General features: G+C 38.7%; 1 protein-coding gene across 2 annotated transcripts in view; it reads right to left on the bottom strand.

The window, feature by feature from the left end:
- ZNF516 (zinc finger protein 516) overlaps positions 1-462 on the bottom strand; it is a 126,782-nt gene extending 126,320 nt beyond the window's left edge. The window contains exon 1 of one of the 2 annotated variants that reach the window (XM_034762502.1): positions 339-462. The gene's annotated coding sequence lies outside the window, so the exon portion shown is untranslated. The remainder of the gene's footprint in view (positions 1-338) is intronic. The other variant, XM_034762499.1, reaches the window with a different exon arrangement.
- Between the last annotated feature and the right edge of the window lie 23,002 nt (positions 463-23,464).

Below are 23,464 nucleotides of genomic sequence, written 5' to 3'. Positions count from 1 at the left end.
CTTCATGGATGAATATAGCATTCAAGCTCTCTCTCTCCGCTCCCCCCCCCCCCGCCTTTGACGAAGTGTACAAAGCCAAAAGGCTCATACAGCCCATAAATTCCCCCAACAGCACCACCACTGCAGTAACAATGATCTCTTTCTCGGCAAACAGTACAAAGTTACCATTTTTTAAATCCCTTAAATTACAGAGTAAGACTAACCATTAATTGGGAAAGCGAAGTTTTTCCCACGGGCGTATTAAGAGGATCCACATCCCCCCAAACCGCCCCCCCCCCCAAAAAAAGAAAAGGATCCTACGGAGATTTTGCCCCACTCCACCCCACCCTGTGCCTTACCTCGTTCGCGTAAGGTAATATTATTTGGGAAAGGACACACAGACAAACAAGAATCTGAAGGTGAAACCATGCGCTGAATGCAATAAGGAAAGAACTGCACATGATTCACTGCGCCAGCTCCACTCCTGCGGACGGGGGGGCGACTTGCAAACCCTCTATGCCAAGCCCCAACCCAGGGGCCCCTTCAGCGCCAAACTTTCCCTTGCCCTTTGGCCAGCCGGGGCTGCTTTGACTACCAGACCAAAGATCGAGCGTGGCTTTGGAGAATCCTGGTTGTTTTTCGTTGGCTTCCTCCAATGTATAGGTTGATGTCTTCCCCCAGATGGGAGAATGGTCTGTCCTATATTAAATGCACACACTATCTACTATTGTCTCATCAGCAAAGTTCTGGTACAATGCGGGGAAAGTCTAGATGCTCGAAATGAGTCATATACAAATAATTATTCCACTAATAGGACTGAATCATTATCAGATTTGTTATGTATCTCACCTTCTTTCAAATGACTGAAACATTCAAGAGCTGAATTACTGGAAGCTATCATAGAAGTGGATGTGTGTGTGTGTGTGTATTGTTTTGTGTGAAAAGTTATGTTTGTGCAAACTATTATACACTCCCCACATATATAAGCTCTGAAATGTAAGGGCTTGGAGTTGCTCCAGATGCATTTATATTAGAAACATCCTTTTTTTAACTCCACTGGTAAAATATTTATAGATTTATTCAAATGCACAGTAACAAAAACATTAAAGTCCTCAATCAAGATCAAAGGGTAATGGTGTTCAACAGTTACGCTGGAAGAGTTGAAAGAGCTCTGAGCAAATCAATCTGCCATATGGCTTTTAAAAAAAATAATCCACTCATATGTTTGAAAAGTTCAAACTGTATGTATTTTCCTGTATGTTTGCAAAGCTCAGTTTAATCACCCAAAGTATGTGTGCCATAGGCGATTGGAATATGTTTAGTCTATGACTGGAAACCCTAAATTAATCTTCTGAAGCTTGGTGCTAGACTTCTAGAGTGTGTTGGGGGTTGTGAGTGCTTGCTTTTTGTTTGTTTGTTGTAATAATCATGACGATGTAGAATTGCCATGCTGGACTTTTGAGGCGGGTTAGTATTATCTTTACATCCCAGAGCTTTCCTTTTCTGCCATGTTTCACCTAGGAACAACTAGCAGTTAAGAGGAACACACTGTCCAAACACCCCGAACGTGGTTCTTGCCAGACAATCAAGCTCTGCGCTTGAAAACGGTTACCTAGTGCTGTGGTATTTGTGCACGCAACGTTTGACTTTGCTGTGTCACCCCTCCAACTTCTTGCACTTGCGACAGAAACTACTACCGACAGCTTCCAAAATGTACGATCCTGTTCTGAACCCCTACAATAGTCAATGGTTATTACCAGAGGACTTGGAATAAAGAAAAAAGGGAGGGAGGGGGCAGCAAGCAAGAGAGAAAGTTTGTAATGAAGGATACACGAATCATAAAATGTAAGCTATGTGTGATTAATGATCTGCACTAATTTGAATAGCAGGCATGTTAAAGGTCATTGACAATTGTTGCTGGTTTCAGCATGAATGCCTGAGTGGGATGTATTTTGTTGGAACAATCAAATTTCATTCTAATTCACAGAAAAATATTAGGCATATGCATAGCTTGTCTAAATACACAGAAAGGACACTTTTTAAAATACACTTAGCCTATACTTCAGAAGCAGTTTCTTCACCTTAATGTAGTGTTTTGAAATGCTTTCATCATGGTAGATAATCTATATTCCAAAGTCTGTGTTTTCTTCCTTATGCTTCCTAACCTTTCCTACAGAATTTTTTTTTTTTTAACTCAAGGCCAAATTCTATTCTCAGTTACTCCAGTTGCTGTAAGGACACTGACTTCGGTTATTCCAGATTTACACAAGCATAGATAAGAGCAGAATTCATCCCTTTAAAACTAATCGCACACGCAATGCAGTGTGCAGATTTTCCTAATCGTTATAGTTTATATAGCAGTTTAGCATTGCTTTACTCAAAGAATAAAATATCCATTATAAATCAGCATTCCTGGGCAGTATTTAAAACTACAGTATTAGGCTAATAATTTCCATATGGTGAAAATTGACAGTTTAGAGCAATGAAAGGTGCATGAGATTTCCAAGCTCCTCCACATAAAAATGTGATTTTCATGACCTGCCTATTTTTCTCTCTAGTCTGTATAGATTCTTTCCTTTAGACAGTAAAATGTGAGCTCACTCAGGGCTGTGCTTACTGCGTCTCTATACAGTGCCTTAAGATACTTAATATTTTCCACATTTCCTTTCCATAAGACTCAGTCCTGCACTGGTTACTCCAATAAAGAGTAGGGAATGGGTCTCTGAACGAGGACTGAAGAATTGGGCCTTAAGTTTAGTAGATGAGAAGAACTCAACATTAATGGAATCCCAAATTCAGAAGAGGTGCAGACACTAATGACAATATTAATCGTGTATATTAATTGTGCAGAAAGTAATTATCAGAGTCCATCTCTCCATGTAACTTTTAAATAATGGATTTTGTCAAGTTTCCCCTGTTGATTCCAGCATTTCTGGTTTCAAAATGAGAAGAACAATATACAAATTCAAATACTTAAAAGATATGCAAATTGAATTAGTATAACCTCACTGGTACTGCTAAAAGTTTCAGGTAGAGAAGATGTTTGTTAATTTTAAAATAGGTTATTAACATAGCACTATCCTCGTTGATTAATCTGCTTATCAACACTGCTTACCAATTTTATCTTTTTCTGAAATCTTTCCAGAGAAGTACTCCCATTTCAAATTCTTTAGTTAAATTACAGTATTTTGTATGAGATTGTCAGTGATATTAATGGCTCAATACCTATTTTGCTATTTATAGCTTGTATGTATAATAAGTCTGGCTAATGAAATACATGGAGCAGGAAAACATTTATTTACTTTTGCTACAGTCTAATAAATTATTTGTTCAGCATTTGGGACTAGGCTTTCTCAAGCTAAGGAAAATGGCATTTTGATGAAAATCTGTGCAATGACTTGTCTGCATAACTTAGCCTTAGGAATGATTGGTGGAAGTTTAGATAAGAAAGGTTCCTGAGAAGCACTATAATAGAATATCAAGGAATAAAAGGCCACGTCGCTGTAAAAACGGGAGGTGAAAACATATATAAAAACTTCAAGGCAGGAAAACAAACCAAATTTTGATTAAATATTACATCTTCGTATCATATATACAGATACTTTCAATGAATTGTAACTAGAGGAGTCAGTTGTTTTAGTTTCCACTGTATGCTAATTCAGAGTTATTTAATTCTAGTGCTGTCGAATATGATTTTTTGGTACAAATACATCTGAAATTTATAAAGTACATCTAAATAATGCTTATCGGGATGACCTGAGGCCCCTAGTCTCTGGAAGATTCTACCTCCACATTGCAGGACTCATTCAAACTGGCAGTTTTCTTGGTGTCTCTCATCAAGTTTGTTGAAAACATTCCTTACCAAACAAACCTCTCAGCTTTACAGTCTGTAACTCTGCCTTCATCTCCTGTTTTTATCTAACCCAGGCTTTTTGCATACAAAGTACACCCAGGGTAAAACAAGGCACAACAACAATGAAAACAAATGAACTTCTACTATCTGTTATTTACCTTTCTAAAATGGATTCTTTCTACTGAATTTAGAAATACAGATAGTATAGGCAGAATTTACAAATATGAGTATCTATACCACCATCATATATATCTGAGAAACCACAAAGATTATTGTGCACAACAATGATCAGTGATTATGTTTTAAAATAACATTTTACCAATATTTCTGTCTATTTGCAATTAAAACTTGTTAAATGCCATTCTAACCAGCTGGTTTACTACCATGGTTAATTTCTATCTGTGGCTTGAATTCCACTGTGAAACAAAAAGGGTTTCGATCAGTAACAAATACATTTTTTTCTGGTAAAATACACTGACTTGTAATCTACACCACAAAAATCTGGATATTCTTTAGTAGCCGTACAGTGCCAGATCCTTTCTGAAGTTTGTACGATGCCAATTCATTATCCACTATAGTTTTACACACTGATGTTCTGTGAATCTGCATAAGCTGGAGGTCAAGCTCTCGTGCCCTGTTAGTTTAGTCACGCATAAATCCAGCAAATAATTTAAAATAATACTTTCCATTAGGCGAACTTAAAGTGTGTACACAACCTTTCTACATCTAAGATTCCTTCAACATGTAACCACACCAGTGTTTTTGGCAAGTCTAATGACAAGTTATTATTTCATGGGTGTGTGAGGATGTGGGTCAAATCCTGCTTGCGTTGCTCATGCAAGTTATCCCATTGCCTTTAATGGAACCACTCACATGAGTAAAGTGAGCAGGAATTGACTCTATAGCCCCCGTGTGACCCATATTATAATCAACCTAATTTTTCTTTATGACAGAACTAATCTTGTGAACTCTCTCACAGAATCAGCATTTTAACTGTCATGTCAGTCATTTGCCCCTCTAACATAAACACAGTTGCTAAGCTATAGAAGGATTCTGATTTCTATACTTTGGTTCAATTAAATCCAGATTTCATATTCTGTTTTAAATCCACTTATTCAGTTGCACCTTTACAATGGCACTGAGGAAGAAAGCTGAAAAAGTTGATGTTGCAAAGTAAGTACAGCTTCAGTTCACATGGTTATTTTAACTTCATACTAAGTACTATATAAAAATACCAACTTTTCCAACCCAGGCAGTCACATTTTCTCACCCATATGCAATTTTATAAACCTTCACAGCAGGTAGGGAACCCACAAACCTGTTCTTAATTTCAACTTAACTGAAAGAATCTCAACAGCAGCTGGTTTCAAAATAGCAGATATGGGATTCCACAGATGTGGCCCATAATAGTTTTAGAAATAAAAGGAACTAGGCCACAAAGTTGAATTAATTTTAAGAAAGACAAATTCAGTAAGGATGCATGTTTTTAAAGAGTTCCTATCTTTGGTAGGTCATATTTCAGTGGTCTTTTTTCTTTCCATGCTGACTACTGATTATGGAACTACAATATGCTAATTGCTCGGCACACTGAACCCGAACCATTAATGTGCTGCACTCTTGTAAAGGCAAAACAATTGGCTATTTCTCAGCCCCAAAAAATCTTATTATGTTCCCCCATGCATAACTGATTGCACCGGAGTGTTTGTACTCTTTTCTAACTGGACTGAACAAAGAAAGTACAACAACTAAAATGACCTATAACATGTCAAATATAACTCTCATCATAAAACCAAATAGATTGATTGCTACCATTAAAACAGTGCATTATTTGGTGATCTTTCATACACTTAAAGGAAAGCAGAAAAGAGATTGCACAAATGCTCGTTTATAGATTTTAATAAGCAGGCTGCTTTGAACAATTTATATAACAGCATGGGAAACTCACGTATGTACCATCATCTACTGAGTTAAATATCACATGGTGGGGAAATACCCCCAAAAGTAAAAGTGGAACAAAACAGCTAATTGTTTTTGCAAACATTGGTCAAATTTTCCCTCAACTTTTATGCAATAGTCTGTGTGTTCTAATAATCTTGGTTTATATGGTTTTTCAACTCAGGCATGCAAGGAAAAAGGAACTTCAAAAAGAGAACATTTTACCTGATGTGTACTATTTTAAAGCTTCAGTAATTAGAGAACTGCAAAGGTCAAAATAGCCATCAATATCAAGAGCAACAGAGTAGAAGTAACATGTTTAAGAGGAAGTTTGTTGGAGTTTTAGCATCGTAACATAATATGCCATAAGCACTGAGATGAAGGCCTGTAATGACATGCAGGAGAAGGGGGGAAAAAGCTAGCATAACATATTTAATTTGCCAAAATTGTGTGATCTAAGTGTAAATTTGAAAATTTGCAGATAGTAATTAGAGATATGCCCAAATCAGAATCCTATATCTGAACACCTTCAAACTTCAGCGGTGTTTGAAATCCAGGGCTCTGCTATGCAATCAGATCCACATGGGCTCCACAACAGCACAGATGTCCATTCATGCAGATCCCATTTCAGGCTGGAGCCAAATTTTGTAAATGGCTTCTAACTTTACAACGAGGCAAACCAAAACCCTGAATCTGAAGGCCTCTGAACTTTTGCTCAAATACCGGATCTGTATTCAAATCAGATGTTTGTGGCTGTAACCCATTTATTAATATAGCATAGCCTGCATATTACAGTCGAATCATGGAATCTTGAAGTACTGTAGGTAGGTATGATGTTATTTTAGATCTATTACTTCTAAACCTATACAGTGTAGCTTGTGTTTCTAATATTACATATTTAAAACAGTAAAAGCACAATGAATACCTATGGTACTGTAATAACAATAACAATAATAATAATACACCCAAATCATGAAAAATATGCACCGTTTGAGTTAAAACTGTTCTGAGAATGAGAATTCTTCCAAAAACTTGACACTGATTTTTTCTTAATTGTTGATAGACTGTTTCATTTCTCTATGAATGTTTGTACCAAATGGGCTAATCTCCTAATATATACATAAATCATAGAAAAATCATAAATCTTTTTTACATCATTCAGAACTGTGAACCAGTTAAGTTATCCCTTGCTACAATGAGAAAGAAGTTGAAACAAATACCCATAATTACGAGCATTAAAAATACCCTAATATTGAACAGAAATTTCAGAAGATTTTTTAGGTAATTGTTTTCATTTGGTTTGAAAGGCAGAAGTGAGCTATTAAAGTCAGTTAGCTCCAGAATTTGAGAGTCGTTTGCTTTTTTTCCCCTGTTAAACTCCAAAGCTAATAAACCCAGAGCATTCTGTAACAAGTGAGGTACTCATGTCAACAAAGGCCTTACTTAGAGCCTGCTAGGTTTTCAGAAACCTCTGTGGTGAGGACTTAACAATATTTTAGTAATACGCAACGTGCTCAGGATCTGAGCATGCACTTCTACCTCTTTATTTTCTACCGATTAATCCCCTTTACTTCTTTTCAGTGTATTATTAAAATAAGTACAGAAAGGGTGTATTATGCTGAGAGTCACTCTATAGTACAATTGCCTATTAAGTACAAAAGCTTTGTTCAAGTAAGTTTTCAGGATGTCCTGACGAACTTGGAAATGGAATTCCACATTTGGGCTGTTATTTAATCCTTGTCATCTCGTTGCACCTAGGTCCTGTGTGGCAGCTAATATGGCTGAATCAGAGGCAACAAAAGATTGGGTAATGTTAAGAGCATCTGAACTCATATGAGTTCTCATTTACGCAAGGAAATGGAGTGGCCTACCTTACTGAGCAGTAGCTGGTAGATTCTCCATCTCTGACCATTTTAAAATCAAGAGTAGATGTTTTTCTAAAAGCTATGCTCTAGGAATCATTTTGGAGAAGTTCTATGGCCTGTGTTAAACAGGAGGTCAGACTAGATGATCACAATGATCCCTTCGGGCCTTGGAATCTATGAATGAATGATTCTATCCTGGAATAGCGCCTTGTGTGGACACTCTCCTCTGGAACAAAAATCACTTTATTCCAAAATAATTTATTCTGCTTTTGAGAGCAGAGGCACAATAGGGTAATTTAAAGACAGAGGGGAATCCTTGATTTTGAATGTTGCTATTGTGGGTTTATGTCTCATCTTTTTTATTTGTATTTGCATCAGGCTTTTTTTCCTCGAAGACTAATATACAAGTGTGCACACCATAAAACAGTTCTCATATACACCAGCAGCTCTCATATTCTTTCTGTGCACAATGTTCCTGCATATGATTTTTATTGCAAAAAATTCCATTAAAATCAATGGTGCAAGTGTCCTATTCATTTCAATGAGGCTTTGAACAGTAAAAGAGTTATGCATAATAAAATAATATGCAGTAGAGCTGCTGTCCACATCACTGGTACAACAATGTTCTCATAACATAAGATGCATCACTAATCACACTGTTATTACTATGTAATATGTTTCCATGTAATATTACACAATATCCAAAATATTATTCCTCCTAGATGAAAATGTCATGCCAAATCCCATTGATATCAAAGGGGGCAAGCATCCTATTAATTTCAATCAGGTAAAGTGTAATAAACATAATATGTGGCAAAATAATGTGTAGTGACAATGCTGCCAAAAAAAACCAAAACAAACTGCTAACAAAATGTTGCTGCTAAAGCTATCCTAGCCAACATTCCATCTCTCAATAAAACAGGTACTCATGTCCAAAGATATGCGTGAGTGCATATTGGTAAGTCCATTTGGTTTACCTACATAGACTCTTAGGCTGGGTTTTTCAAAGAATTTAAGGGAGTTAGGTGTCCAGTTTAATGTGATTTGGATGCCTAGCTCCCTTAAGGGCCAGCCCAGTGTAAAATACCAGTATCTAATTTAGGGGCATAGATTCCCTTTTACTGTTTAGTGAGGAGGAGAGAGATTGTGAATCAAGGGATTTCATGGAGGGGAAAGGAGGCTATGTGGTGGCATTTTCTCATGATGCAGGCACTGCCCCTTTTATTGTAACAGTAACAGCTGTGGCATGGCCAGGTGGAGAGGGGAAAAGCATAGGAAATATAGCATCTTATATACAGGTCTGTCTCATCTTACGCTGGGGTTACGTTCCGCGGTCAGCGCGTAAAGCGAAAACCGCATATAGTCAAAATTACATTGAGTGTAATGGCAGGCGGAATCGCCCGCACTACAGGAACAGTATTTAAATTGTTATTTTTCTCTTCTTCTTCTTCTTCTTTTTTTTTTTCCGACCGCGTAAAGCTGAATTCGTGCATGTTAAATGCGCGTAAGATGCGACAGACCTGTACTCCGCTCTGAGGGAAGCATAAGTTCTGGTATTGTAAACTACTGCTGCCCTCAGCAGCTTTTACACACTGTGGAGGACAAGGAGTAGTTGGTTAGTGGTGTCTCAGCCAGTGACAGCTTGGCAAGGTCAAAAGTTGTGATTCTGGTGTTGTGATGGGCCAGCTTCTTCTCAATGATCTCTGCCTGCAGTTAGTCTTAACAGCCACTCCTCAGTGCTGTTCTGCTGCTAGTCCTGCCTCTCAGGCTATTTCTGTACTGCAATGGCCATGTTGGGGATACCCAAAATAGCTTTAATCTAGGCAGCTTGGGTACCTGTAGCAGTGAAACCGCAGCAGCACGGGTAGTACAAGTCCACCTAGTACCTTGAATACATACTCAGTGACTAGCCTGTACTGAAGTCAGTGCTGCTGTGGCTTCACAGCTATAGGTGCCTGAGCTAGCTAGATTACACATGCTGCAATCACACATCCAACTGCAGTGTAGACATCACTCAGTGAGGACAACGCAACAGAACGTTAACAGTGGCCCAGCACGCTTTGCGATCTGTGTGTCCCTTCCACCCCAGACCCTTAGTGGTTACAAAGAATTATATAGCAGTATTAGTTTTACTTTGCACACTCTTCTGCTATAATACTGTGCAATGGTATTGCTCTACAAGTCTTAGTGAAGTCATTCATGCAAACATCCCATTCACTTTTGCACTTGCTCACAAGGACATTTAGAAAAGGAAATATCTGTTTGGTCTTTAGCCAAGTGTTTTTTCCTTGACTACCAGATATGTTTAGTCCATATTAAGAGTAAAAAAATTTCCCTCAGCAGTTCACTGGTAAATTTCCAGACCTTGTAAGATTATGCATTTCAGAGACTGACAGTAACATTCTTATTTAATCATTTCCCACCATATTACAAAGAAATGTGGTTTTCCAGATCCACATGACTTCCAAATGTGAGGTGGAAAATCTCCAAAAAAGGGCATTATCTGATCAAAACTCACTGGATTCAGCACACAGACAGTTCTTCCTACACTTTGTCTAAAACAAGTGGATGTGTGGCTAGTTTATGTAACTTAAAGTTGCGTCTTATCTTAACTATCATATTCATGCAACCCAGCTTCCTCAGATCTGTAGTCAATAGAGAACAACATGATTCTTACACTTAAGCTAAATCAGAGATATGGATGCAAAATGTAGCCCTCAAAACATTTATATGGATTTGCAGATTATAAATTTGATTTATATTTTACATCTGTGATAGATAAGGTATAGATAGCATCCATTTACTAAACTAAGTATAATGTCATACTAAATCTATACTAACAGAAGCTATATATACACTTTATCTTAGCCAAAAGATTTATTCCTACCTTAGTGCTCATCATTGTTACTGTAAGGACAGATTTTGCCTGGCACTAATTCAGGTGGATAAGGAGGAGTGAGACTTTTCCCAGCAGCCCCCTTTGTGACCATTTTAGGGTTCCCCAGACCTTGGGTTCAGGCACAGGGGGAAGAGAATGGATTGCATGCCCAGTAAATCCCTCCCCTCACTGATCAGGGAGGGAAAGAAGTGGGTAAGAGTAGATGGAGCCTTGGCTCTGCCCCTTCCAATATGTCATCCAATATTGCTGAACAATGTGGGGCTTAGGGGAGTGTGCTACTATACCCAGTAAAGGACGCTAACAAATTATTCTGCCCAGGAGCAAGAGGAAAAAATGTGATTCAGAGAGGATCCTCTGTGAGGCTTCTCCTGAGTGTAGCTATGCACATTAGGACACCAAACTAAGCTAAATTTAGCTTGATAATACTCTGTTGTGTCTGGGAAAAACAGGGAGTCAGGCAACCTGGGTGATCTTAAGCAAGTCACTTTATCCGTGCCTCAGTTTCCCCAGCTGTGAAATGGGCTTTGTGATACTTAAACTTTGTAAAGTTCTTTGAGAGCTACAGATTACTAGTATGACAGTTTATTATTAAATAAATCATGAAGAAGCCTCCAGTTTCTTTTTTCAAAATTAAATAGAGTTAACCTTGCTGAGAGCAGATCTAGTGGCGAAAACTCTAGTAGCTCCCTGCACCTTGTCTATGCTAGACTTCTTTTGGGAAATCTTCCACCATTGAATGAACACCACAGAATACCATTAGTGGAGCTGCACTGGCATTAATTCAGTGGTGGAAGATTCCCCACAAAAGTCTAGCATAGACAAGATTGCTTTGAGCAGGCTTATATGACATGATGGTTAAAAATGCCTGTGTCTTGTTCTACCCTAACTCTCTCACCATTGCTGCTGCCAGAGGAGCTTCAGGGGAAATACTACAGTGGCAAGTGATTTCTCAAAGACAAGCTAGTGTAGACAGAGCCACTGAGACTGGGCAGTTGTCAATGGCAGTTAAAAGGGTGCAAGTTTGGCTCCCATTAGCATTCCAAGATGGCAAAGCATATAAATCATAAATGCCCACAAATAAGGACACTTGGGCTAAAAATAGCTTCATCAATATAAACTGAATATAAATAAAATGATATTGATGGAGAGTTTGTTTGTTTTTTAACTTAGAGGCTTTTTGTTATGGACTTAAACTTCATTCATGTTCAGATTTAGGAAGCAAATAAATAGTGTCTGAAAATGAGAATTTTATTTCTATATCTGATCTGGCTGATGTGATTTAATTTTGATGTATTAGAAAGAGTAACATCCAAACACACCTGTGTGCTAAGTGTCAACCCAGTGCTATTTGATACAGCTGTGATATTAAACCTTCAAGACCAAGTTAACAATGGAACCAGTGATAGGTCCTTAAATGTATTGGGGCTAATGACTGGCATTATAATAGGAAGTTATTAGTTTTTCACAGAATAGTGGAACAGCTGATAAAATGGTTAAACTGTGTGCTCGTTGATTTTAATAATTATAGCTTGTTTAATTAACACTACTCTAGGAGTGACCTTGTGTTTAGTAATTATTTCTGCAAGTTACTTCATCAGGAATCATAGTATCAAATTAACCACAATATATTTAATGTCAGGAGTAATACTTGAACATTTTGCCTAGCTTCTTCATTGTCTTTGTAATTTAAATATCCTGTTGTGTAAGTATAAAGACAGGAAGTGAGTTTTACAAAACCTTACAATAACAATATTAGGTTTCAGATAAGCAGATGTGCTGTGTTGCTGAGTATTTTTTTTCCTGGTGTAATATAAGTTTTGCAAATGCTAGACAAGATTACATTTTCTCTTAGAAAAACAGTTAAAATCTTTCAAAATAAGCTTTGTAGGTAATGCACAAATACTCTCCAGATAACAATAAACTACTTTGGCCCATAATGCCAGGCTTTAATTATTTAGCTTCATGCTTTATTTGTGTTTCTGCCATGAAACCAAAAACTCCCTTTCAGTAGACAGAGACAGGGTGGTGGGGCAGGTGACTACCTATACACTCTTTCATTGTTTCCACTCCAATTCAGCACTGTTTTTATGCAAATCAAAACCTTTGTGTGTGCATAGCAGGCACAGATATTCTTACATTTTATACACATTACAATTAGCTTTCCTGCTGAAACTGAGCTGAATTGAATCATTTCCTCTAGTGGTGATTGCACTTGGCTCTCTACAAGAAAGACAGTAAGAACAGTTACTTCTTCTTTTAAAGGTTACAAACAGAAGCCTATTTTTATATACCTGGATTTATTGCCCTCTAAAGAAATGTTTTCTTAATGGTGACATTTAGATTTTCTTTAATGAATCAACCCATTTTCACGAACTAGATGAGTAATTAACATGTCAAAATATAAACAGTCAATTGTGTAAACTACCCTCCATTATTGCATTTAACAAAAGTAGGACATGGTTTCTGAACCGATTTTCCTCTAATAAGATTACAGTACTGATCATCCTGCTCCCAATGAAGTCAGTGGGATATATATATATATATATGAGAGAGAGAGACAGAGAGAGAGAGAGAGAGATCACATATAAACAAATTATTTTGAACACTAGACAAATTTTCAGTACACAGGCATGTTTATGTATGTGTATGTATACACACCCACACCTACCAATATAGTTGATTAGCCTCTGTGTGCCTATAAATAAATATATTATAGGAGGGGCTGGTAGCGTGCCCTATTATTAACGTTCCCACTTTCCATTTTAAAATCCTGCTTATAACTTTGCCAAACTCTAACCATTCAGCACTGAAATTTACATCCTGAGGTGTCTGCCTCAGGCTGAATTGTTTTGTAAAATTTCAGCCAAAATTGTTCAGTCGTTTCAGAGAATGAGTCTGGAGAAAAATACATAGTTTGGCCTATATTAAAACATTGTAACGACCTGTTCTTTGAACAGCTCTAGATCCCTCATGCTTTAAAGCATGGACTTGGGAATGTGGGAGAGGGTGGTCTTTGTGGCAGGGATCTGCCTTTTGTCCTCTCCATGAAAATCTGCCCTAATCTGGCCAAGGTATAAACCTTTGAAAAAAAAATCACAGTTTGCACATGCTCAGTAGAGACTTCTTTGATTTTAGCTAAAATCTTCTAAGCTTCTATCATCATGAGCAGAGATGATCCTTACCTGCAGATGGGGGCGAGGGCGGGGAACAGAGTGAGGGCAGCAGCCTCAGCAGGTGTTACTGAGCATGCTCAGTCCATGTGAGCATGCTCAGTACAAGCCAAGCAGCAACCCTGAAGAGGCACATGTCCCCACATGCCCTCCTCCACACATCACCTCTGCTCATGAGCATCCTTAAGTCTCTTGCATCTCTTACTGCTAACCAGACTGCGCATGCACCACCCTGCAGAGCAACTGAGCATGCTCCAGCCCCAGGCTACAGGAATGAAGCCAAACTTTCTCTGTAATGGCTGATGTGGTCCTGGGTGGGGCCAGGCACTGGAACTGAGAGAAGGGAGCCTGTCTCTCCTGTGCTTTCAGTGGCACCCATGCAGCGTGGAGGAAAAGGGAGCTGTCTGATTCAAATGCAGGGAGTCCAAAAGCTGGACCAGGGAGAGGGAAAGAGAGTAGATTGGAACAAGAGATCTAGCGAGACTGGGACTGGAGGGCGGGGAGAGAAACTGGGACTGGCTGGGCAAGGAGACTAGGACTAGGACCCAGTTTGGGCAGGTGGGGGAGAACTAGGCCTGGCTGGGCAAAAGGACTATGACAAGGAGTCGGGAGGGACTTAGATTGGATAAGGGAGGGAGACTAATATAAGGATCCAGGAAGGGACAACTGGGACTGGTTGGGCAAGAGGACAGAAGACAAGGCGTTGGGGCAAAATGGTGGGTGGAACTGGTTGAGCAAAGTGACTGGGCCTAGGGAGAATATGGGATTCAGACAGTGATCCTGGAGAAGAAGACTAGAACTGGCTGAGCAAGGAGACTGGGATGATAGGCTGTACAGTGATTAATAGTTAATTGTGTTTCACAGTATGAGAAAAGGCAGAAATACGTAATCCAAAGTTATCAAAAACAGAAAATGATTCACTAGCTATTATAGTTCAGAATAGTACAGGTCTTTTAGCTGTCTCAAATGAAATATTAAAATCTGTAATAAGCAGTGAAGTATGAAGTGGGGCTTTTATGGAATTTCCATTCATTTCTCAGCTTGCTCTAAACAGAATAAAGAATGAGTATTTACTGCAATAAACTCTTTTCTGTTCTTCTATAGCCTAAATAAAAAGTTGGGTTCCATTTTCAGCTATTAAAATGATCTGTGGCCTCATTATGCATAATATTTTATATTTACAACCTACTTTGAATAATAAATAATGATTAACTTTCTAAGTACAGAGGCAGTTATATCTTAAACAAATCATCACATTTTTATAAAGGTCTCTAATGTCTCCAGTACTTTGAAATGCAAACTGTTAAATAGAAAGATGTTACAGAAACAAATGTCGATGATAGCTACAAAATTTCTGTTGGTAAAGTGCGATTGTCAATCTTTTTCCAGTCCTCCCCTTTCATATATTTATATACACTGGGCCCGATTCCCTGATTTCAGTGGCGCTACCGTGGCATAAAACTGGGGAAACACGGTGGTGAATGGAGCCTTTTTTAAGATTTTAATTGCTGAGGGTGTGGAAGCAAAGTCGAAGGACTTTAAAAACTTAGCTGCAATTGCATGGGTTTTACCTGATTTCCTCGTAGCTTGTTTTTTTCCTGTTAGGAATCAGACTGATGGTACAGTATTGTGAAAAGAGCCACTGTTTATGAACAAACCATTTTAAACAGGTTTTAGTGTTAACCTAAAACTTCTTAATAAGCTTAAGTACAGCATCACCCCTTATTTGGTTTTGCAAGTGCCCAGATCTTTTCATGTGGAATTAGCTGATCCCAGCTTTAAAGCCTAATGAACACAGATAAAACTCAGCAGGATGTCCTGTTAGAAACTACAATTTTCTACAAAAAGAGCTCTTTGGTTTTATTTGGTTTTATTTATTGTATATTCTCAAATACTTGTAAACTATCAGCTCTCTTACTGATCTGCACTAAAGTCAATTGAAAACATAATTTTGAAGGCAATATTTCAGCACATCACCTAGTTTGATCTCTTTTCTGCAGCAGTTGTCCAAGTAGAAGGGGAAGAATATCAATGTTTGACGGTTTAAAAACCATTTCTTTACATCTTTACATCAGCTTAATTGTATTTAAAAAGCCACACTATATGTTATATGTCCTGTTTTGTTAGAATCTGTCCCAGGATTCACATCCCTCAGCCTTAATTTAGCTACAAATTGATTCTTAAAGTATCACATTTAATAGCCGTTGGGATTTGATGCACAAACTATTCTGACGTCTATTCATAGACCTTTATAATGGGACCCACTCCAGTTTATCCCTTGAACTGTCAGACTCTTTGGGAAATAATAGCTCCTGACAGTTGTAGAGTTAAAATATAGGATTAATGATCAGCTTTTAATGTGCAAATAGGGTATTCAGCTTTCCTCTTACCCATCTTATTTAACTCAAATTCACTGTTGAAACAGGTAGTGCTGGTTGAATCTCCATCCAAACATAGTTTAATGCATTAGAGTAGTTTTCAGAATCAAAAGAGAAATGTATATGCATGCCACACAGTAAATACAGCGAATACTTATATTTACGCTGACATACAGCTGAGTATTTTTCAGTCAAGTTCATGATTAACTGTTAAAGTTTCAACTCACCACTTTCAGACAAACAGAAAAATAGTTGGGCATTACAGCAACCAGTTTAATCAGAGGTAAAGAGTCTGGTCTTCACTATTAAATGCAGCTGTAAAAAGCCCCACAGACTTTGTTTTAATTGTTTCCAATTGATCAAAACAATCTGCTGCCTTTTAGTAAAAAGTAAAAAAAGGTGCAAAACACAGCTCAATCCTCATGTTTTCATTAAGAGATTAATAATGTGCTTGTGTCAGTGGACCTTAAGAATTATATGGTAATTTTCAGTTGTGGCATCCTATTAAAAAAGCTGCCTACATATACAAAATTAGACTATTTGTTTAGAAAATGTTATATACTCTTGTAATTGGAAAATACATTTTAAACTACAGTGTAATAAGAAGTATGTGTACATTACATTCTGCCATGATAGCAACTTTTATATTTCTGTGGGGGATTTGGGTTATAATGACATTTAAAGTGGCTGACATCTATCCCAATGTATCTGGAAGAAAGGCTATATGAATGATCAAAAACATGAAATTCATAACATAGAAAAATAAAATAAACACTCTCTCTAAAAAATACTTCATTTGTAATAAATCACACACCTGTCTATTCATTCTTAATCATCACTAGCTTTTCTAACAGTATGAAACAAAATTTGTCCTTCGGAATATAAGGCCCAATCCCGCACTCCTTATGTATCACAAGCTGCCAATAAACCAAGGAATGAAGGCTCATGCTGTCTTAAAGTCTGTAATTTTCGATTATTTGTTTGACAGTGGTGACATCAATGCTGTAGGCACATGTAAGTACATTGAATAGCAGCAGCTGAGAAGCAAGAATAGCAGGCACATATAACTCATGAATCACATATTTATAAACTGAATGCTTTCCCCAATCATTCCTTATATCTTTGCATACATGTTTTAACAAACTAACAGGAAGAGTACAATTAAACTAGTTGGGAGCCTTGGCTACAACAAACTGCTTCTAAATGGCCTCCAGGGGATTTCTTTTGTTATTTCAATAACAATGCCAATTTACATGGGTACCACTGATTTCTAAGAATATAAAGCAATATATTGTTAATAGCCCTTGAGAAACATGAGCCAAATATAAATTAACCTCTTAGATACTGTTTATAACACATTTACATATTCTGGGCCTGATTCTCTATTACCTTGCACTTGCACAGTCATTAACAACTGTGCAAAGGAAGTACACAAGGGGTATAAAATGCTACCAAGAAAGAATGGGAGCTGCAAGCGCAGAGCTTGCGGCGGGGGCACCGTGCAGAGAGGACTCCCCTAGCTGCCTCTACGTGTAGGAGCCGGAGGGGGGGCCATGCTGCTGTTTCTGGGAGCTGCATGGAGCGGCCCTCGACCCTGCTCCCGACCTGGAGTGCTGCTGGAGCAGGGCAAGACCCAGACCCCGCTCCCCAGCGGGAGTTTGAGGGCCAGATTAAAATGGCTGGCAGGCCGGATCTGACCCACAGGCCGTAGTTTGCCCACCCCTGACCTAGAATTTAACTAATTATGAAAGACGAAAAATGAAAAACAGGAACTGCAATGTAGGTCACAGGGTCAAAACAAGGTATCTAGATGGCGACAGCAAGCAGAGAATCCCGGGCAGTGGCCACTGATAGATCTGGAGGTTGACATCTTCTGCTTAACCAACAGGTACTGTAAAGGTAGTAGTCACAAAAACTTACCGACAGTGCCTTACCGCCGAGCCTCAACTTTGCTCTGCAAGGAATGCTTCCAGGAGAGAGAGCATTACTTCACATTTCACTTAGTCCACAGATTCACTTTTGAGACTGTCACCAGTTGCAGAAATTCGTGCCACCTGGGAGTTGGTCTTTGATATGAGGACCTCTCTCCACTAGGAGCTGGACTGAGACCACCAAACACATTTCACATAGAGGTCATTGTACCGACATCATATGTTAATCAATAGTTAATCAATAGTTAATAACTTTCACTATTAACTTGGGTTAGATTTTGAAGTGGTAACCCTGAGGTAAAAGGTCTCATAGCCTATTACATAGCTCCAGAGCCATTCAGTATCCCAGTTTACCTTTTTTCTGTACTTGCATAACTTTAAAATGGCCACGTGTATTTTTTGGACAGTTTCCACTTGAAGCCAAAACCTTTCTTGGCAGGTTTCAGCAAAGAGTAAAATTTAATAGATTAGTTTTAAATTCTGTAAAACAGGGCTTTATAATGGTAGTGCTTAGACCTTAGTTTCACTGCTACCAAGGGGATTACCTGTACTTGTAATGGAGTATTGGTAAGCATGTGTATTATGTTTGTCTACAATTTTATGATGGTTTTAGGTGCTGTTTGGCTATAAATCTAGGATTAAATTCAACCAAAGTTTATACTGGCTTATGCTGATGTAAACCCTGAAAGTGGATGTCTGAGGTGGAAAATCTGCAAGGTTGCCATACCAGACAGTAACCATCATCTCTCGTGTGCTGAGCTCTCCTAGGGAGCCAGAGCAGCTCCAAAAGTTGGGTATGCTGGCCAGAGCTGTTGTGCGATGTGCTGACCCAGTATCTGCCAACAGAGCTCCAAGGGAGTCACAGTCAAAATAAAGAAGCTCACTGCTCCCCTCCCTGTGGAAACTCCTAATAGAAAGGAGAAGGACCCAGTGGGAATATTATTTTTTCCCTTAGGATGAATCCCACTTGTGGCAAAAGGGTCTTTTTAGTACAGGAAGGAGTATTTTGCACCTCCCCTTGCAGGCTAAATTTATCTTGGCCCATTGATTATTACACGTATTTGTTGTTGTCATAACTATAAAGGGAAGGGTAATAGCTGTCCTGTGTACAGTATTATAAATCCCTCCTGGCCAGAGACTCCAAAATCCTTTTCCCTGTAAAGGGTTAAGAAGCTCAGGTAACCTGGCTGGCATCTGACCTAAAGGACCAATAAGGGGACAAGATACTTTCAAATCTTGGGGGGGGAAGGCTTTTGTTTGTGTTCTTTGTTTGGGAGTGTGTTCATTCTCGGGGACTGAGAGGGACCAGACATCAATCCAGGTTCTCCACATCTTTCTAAACAAGCCTCTCCTATTTCAAACTTGTAAGTAAATAGCCAGGCAAGGCGTGTTAGTTTTCCTTTGTTTTCTCAACTTGTAAATGTACCTTTTACTAGAGTGTTTATCTTTGTTTGCTGTACTTTGAACCTGAGACTAGAGGGGAGTCCTCTGAGCTCTTTAAGTTTGATTACCCTGTAAGGTTGATTTCCATACTGATTTAACAGAGATGATTTTTACCTTTTTCTTTAATTAAAAACCTTCTTTTTAAGAACCTGATTGATTTTTTCCTTGTTTTAGATCCAAAGGGGTTTTGGATCTTGATTCACCAGGAGTTGGTGGGAGGAAGGAGGGGAATGGTTAATTTCCCCTTGTTTTAAATCCAAGGGGTTGGATTTGTTTTCACCAGGGATTTGGTGAAGGTTTTTCAAGGTTTCCCAGGGAGGGAATCCATTGAAAATGGTGGCAGCCGAACCAGAGCTAAGCTGGTAATTAAGCTTAGAAGTTTTTTATGCAGGCCCCTACATTTGTACCCTAAAGTTCAAAGTGGGGATCTCAGTCCTGACAGTTGTTCAACCCTCCAGGTAAATTTGAAACATGAAGACAAGCTTGTATAACCAGAAAACAAAACACACCTGGAAAGACTCTCCAGGATCACATAAAATGAGATAGGGCAGCTGACTGATCATCAGCAGAACTTGTCGCTCCAAAACTGCAGCCAAGACCTAGTGTTGTCACGTATCGCAAACAGTTCCTTGGGTGGCATGGCATCGGGTAGTGTTCAAGTGTTCATTGAGGAGCACCACATTCACATTTTGGGGCATTCCTCAGCTTTTTCTTGGTCATATTGTCACCATTCTTTGCCCCCAGCTCTCATGCAGTTTAAAATACACCAGTATTTCTGTTTGAGCTCAGTGCTTGGGGGGAGTTGTTCTGAAGGAGCCAGATTCTCAGGATCCTCTGCAGTTTTTGCCATTTTATTACTCTGTGGCCTTCCACAGTGGTACTTTGGGGCAAGGGGTTTTCAGAAGTAAAGCTCTTTCTGGAGTCTACTGATGTAAGGAGTGTTTTGGCTGGTCCAGGAATGCAAGGACAAGGCCCCGACAGTGCAGAAACTAATCAACATGCTTCAACTCCCATTATTATTGAAAAGCCACATTACTACATAGGTCACCTCCAGAAGACTGGGAAAAAGCAAACACCTACGGCCTGCTAAAGCTAGGGTTGTGAGTTCAGTCCTTGAGGGGACCACTTAGGGATCTGGGGCAAATTCAGTATTTGGTCACGGCTAGTGAAGGCAGATGGCTGGACTCGATGACCTTTCGGGGTCCCTTCCAGCTCTATGAGATAAGTATATCTCCATAAAAAAAAATAAATAAAAAAAAAACAGGTGTGGGGACAAAAAAGCAGTTCTAGCAATTGTCAGACCACAAATCTAACTTATATTCCTAGTAAAATAATGAAACAAATATTAGAGGGGGGAGGGAAAGGGATCAGAGGATAATGGAGTCATGAGCAATTAACAGTTTGGGCCAAATTCATCCCTGTTCTAACACCATTCAAATCAGCAGTATCACACAAGGGATGAATTTAGCCCCCTGGGTTTATAAAGAACAAATCATGTTGGACAAACTTAATAGCATTGTCTGATGGAATCTCAGAAGTGGCAGACAAAGAGGATAATAGGCAGTAGATAATAGGCAAAAAAANCTGGAACCTTAACCCCCCCATTTACATTAATTCTTATGGGGAAATTGGATTCAGTTAACATCATTTCGCTTAAAGTCGCATTTTTCAGGAACATAACTACAACATTAAGCGAGGAGTTACTGTACTATCCTTAGGAAGTAAAAAATTAAATGCACCAATACAAAATGGGGAATAACTGGCGAGACAGTAGTACTGCCGAAAAGGATCTGGGTTTATAGCAGATCACAAATTGAATATGAGTCAACAATGTGATATAGATGCAAAAAAAAAAGGCTAATATCATTTTGGGGTGTATTAATGTGAGTGCTGTATGTCAGCCACTGGGGTAATTATCCTGCTCTGTTCAGCACTGTTGAGGCCTCTGCTAGAGTACTTTGTGCAGTTCTGGGTGACACATTTCCAGAAAGATTTGGAGAGACTGAAGAGTCCAGAGGGGAGCTACAAAAATGATAAAAGGTTTAGAAAACCTGGCCTATGAGGAAAGGTTAAAAAACCTGGGCATGTTTAGTTCTGAGAAAAAAGTCTGAGGGGGGACCTGATAAGTCTTCAAAATATGTTAAGGGCTGTTATAAAGAGGACAATAATCAACTGTTCTCCATGTCCACTGAAGTAGGACAATAAATCATTGGATAATCTGCAGCATATTAGGATATTAGAAAAAGCTTTTTAATTATACAGCCCTGGAATAGGCTTCCAATTGAAATTGCAGGATTCCCATCATTGGAGATTTTTAAAAACAGGTTAGACAGATACCTGTCTGGCATGGTCTTGGTATACTTGGTCCTGCCTCAGTGCAGGAGGCTCTTGAGTTCCCTTCCAGTCCTACATATCTATGATTTTAACTCTATTCTCTGTTCACAATGGCCTGCCCTCCTCTCTTGCTGTGCCTATATGGTAGAGCTAGCCCTAATTCACCTGAGTGCTCATTGGGTACTTCAGAACCCACAATGCTTCTTAATTGGAAATCCTTCTAGAATTATTAGTACTGACCTAAATATACATTTAAATAAGCCTGCAAAGCTCAGAACATGGAGTGTCTTCAAGTTGAACCTAAAATAGGTGCAAATTAATGATGCAAATGATATATACTTTGGCATCATATTCTAGCCAGCCTGGGAATGCTCACACAATCCCTGCACAATTGCCTGCACATATTACTCATGACAGTGAGCACAAGTAATCAGATCAATGTATAGCATGTGAGGGTCCTGAAAATTTCAGGGGATTTATGTGCCATAATGCATGCACCTACCCTGTAAGCCCCACCTGGAATACCATTTTGTAGCCTACAGAAAATTAACTCTACTAGTTTTAGGGAGCTGAGTTGGAGTGGATTTACTGGATAGCCCTGGATTTACTGGTAAACATGTCTATTCAAAGCCTGGATTTGGCCCTAATAGAGTGACAATTTTTCATACTTTCCTTATGTTCAAGGTTCTCTCTATTGTTTGATAGGTGGTATATAAAATATTGTACTTTCAATAAAACTTAGTCCTTGCATAGTGCTTTTCATCCCTGTGCTCAGTGTGTTTCAAAAAGTGCACAAGTATCATTATACCCATTTTATAGATGGGCAGACTGATTCAGAGATGCAAAATAACTCGCTTTCGGTCATAAAGTGAGTCAGTAGCAGAGCAGGGAATAGAGCCCATGTATCCTGTCTCCCATTCCCAATTCACTGAACCATACTACCTCATGTCTACAGTATCTTTCATCTAAAGAACCCCGGGTGCTTTAAAAGTAAGTTTTAAGCCTCACAATGGCTCTGTGAGGTAGGGCAGTATTTATTTGAGAAATACAGGCATAGAATGATTTAGTCACTTGCCTATGGTCATGAGTCAATGGGAAAGATGGGTTCCCTGAATAGAGATATCAAAATGTTATAAAACTCTCCTGATTTGGGTTTAATTATAAACTTGAAATTCAGATCAGATTCTATGAAAAGTTCACCAACCTTTCATGTGAATCTGAGCCAATGCATGATTTTCACACTGACATTATATACAATTTGGGATTTAATCTGATTTTTACATGATAGGTGAATTTTAGCAGTTTTTATTGCATTTCAGTTTGCAATTTGAATTTTGTTTATAAAAATGTAAGGCCTGAAACAACCCCCTAAACATACACTCGAAAAGTGAAAGCCAAAATAAATTGTTTGCCCAATCTCTACAAAGAGAAATGGCAGACATTTGCACAGATCCATTCCTAACTCTCTGTTCCTTGCCTTATACTCTAGATCATGCTGCCTCCTTAATTCTACATTATCAGCTAGGCTGGGAACACTCTATGTATCAGCATGAAGGTTTCAGAGTGCAGTAGTATCAACTGACTAACAGTCAATGACGTCTCAAGTAATGAACACTAGAAACTAAACAACTATTTTTATCTTAGTTTTGTTTTTAATTAACATTGATGCTAAAACAG

Source organism: Trachemys scripta, chromosome 2 (genome assembly GCF_013100865.1).
Source record: "Trachemys scripta elegans isolate TJP31775 chromosome 2, CAS_Tse_1.0, whole genome shotgun sequence".
NCBI classification, from domain to species: Eukaryota; Metazoa; Chordata; order Testudines; family Emydidae; genus Trachemys; species Trachemys scripta.
The sequence above is the reverse complement of the archived record's forward strand: the minus strand, read 5'-3'. Positions and strand labels throughout refer to the sequence as shown.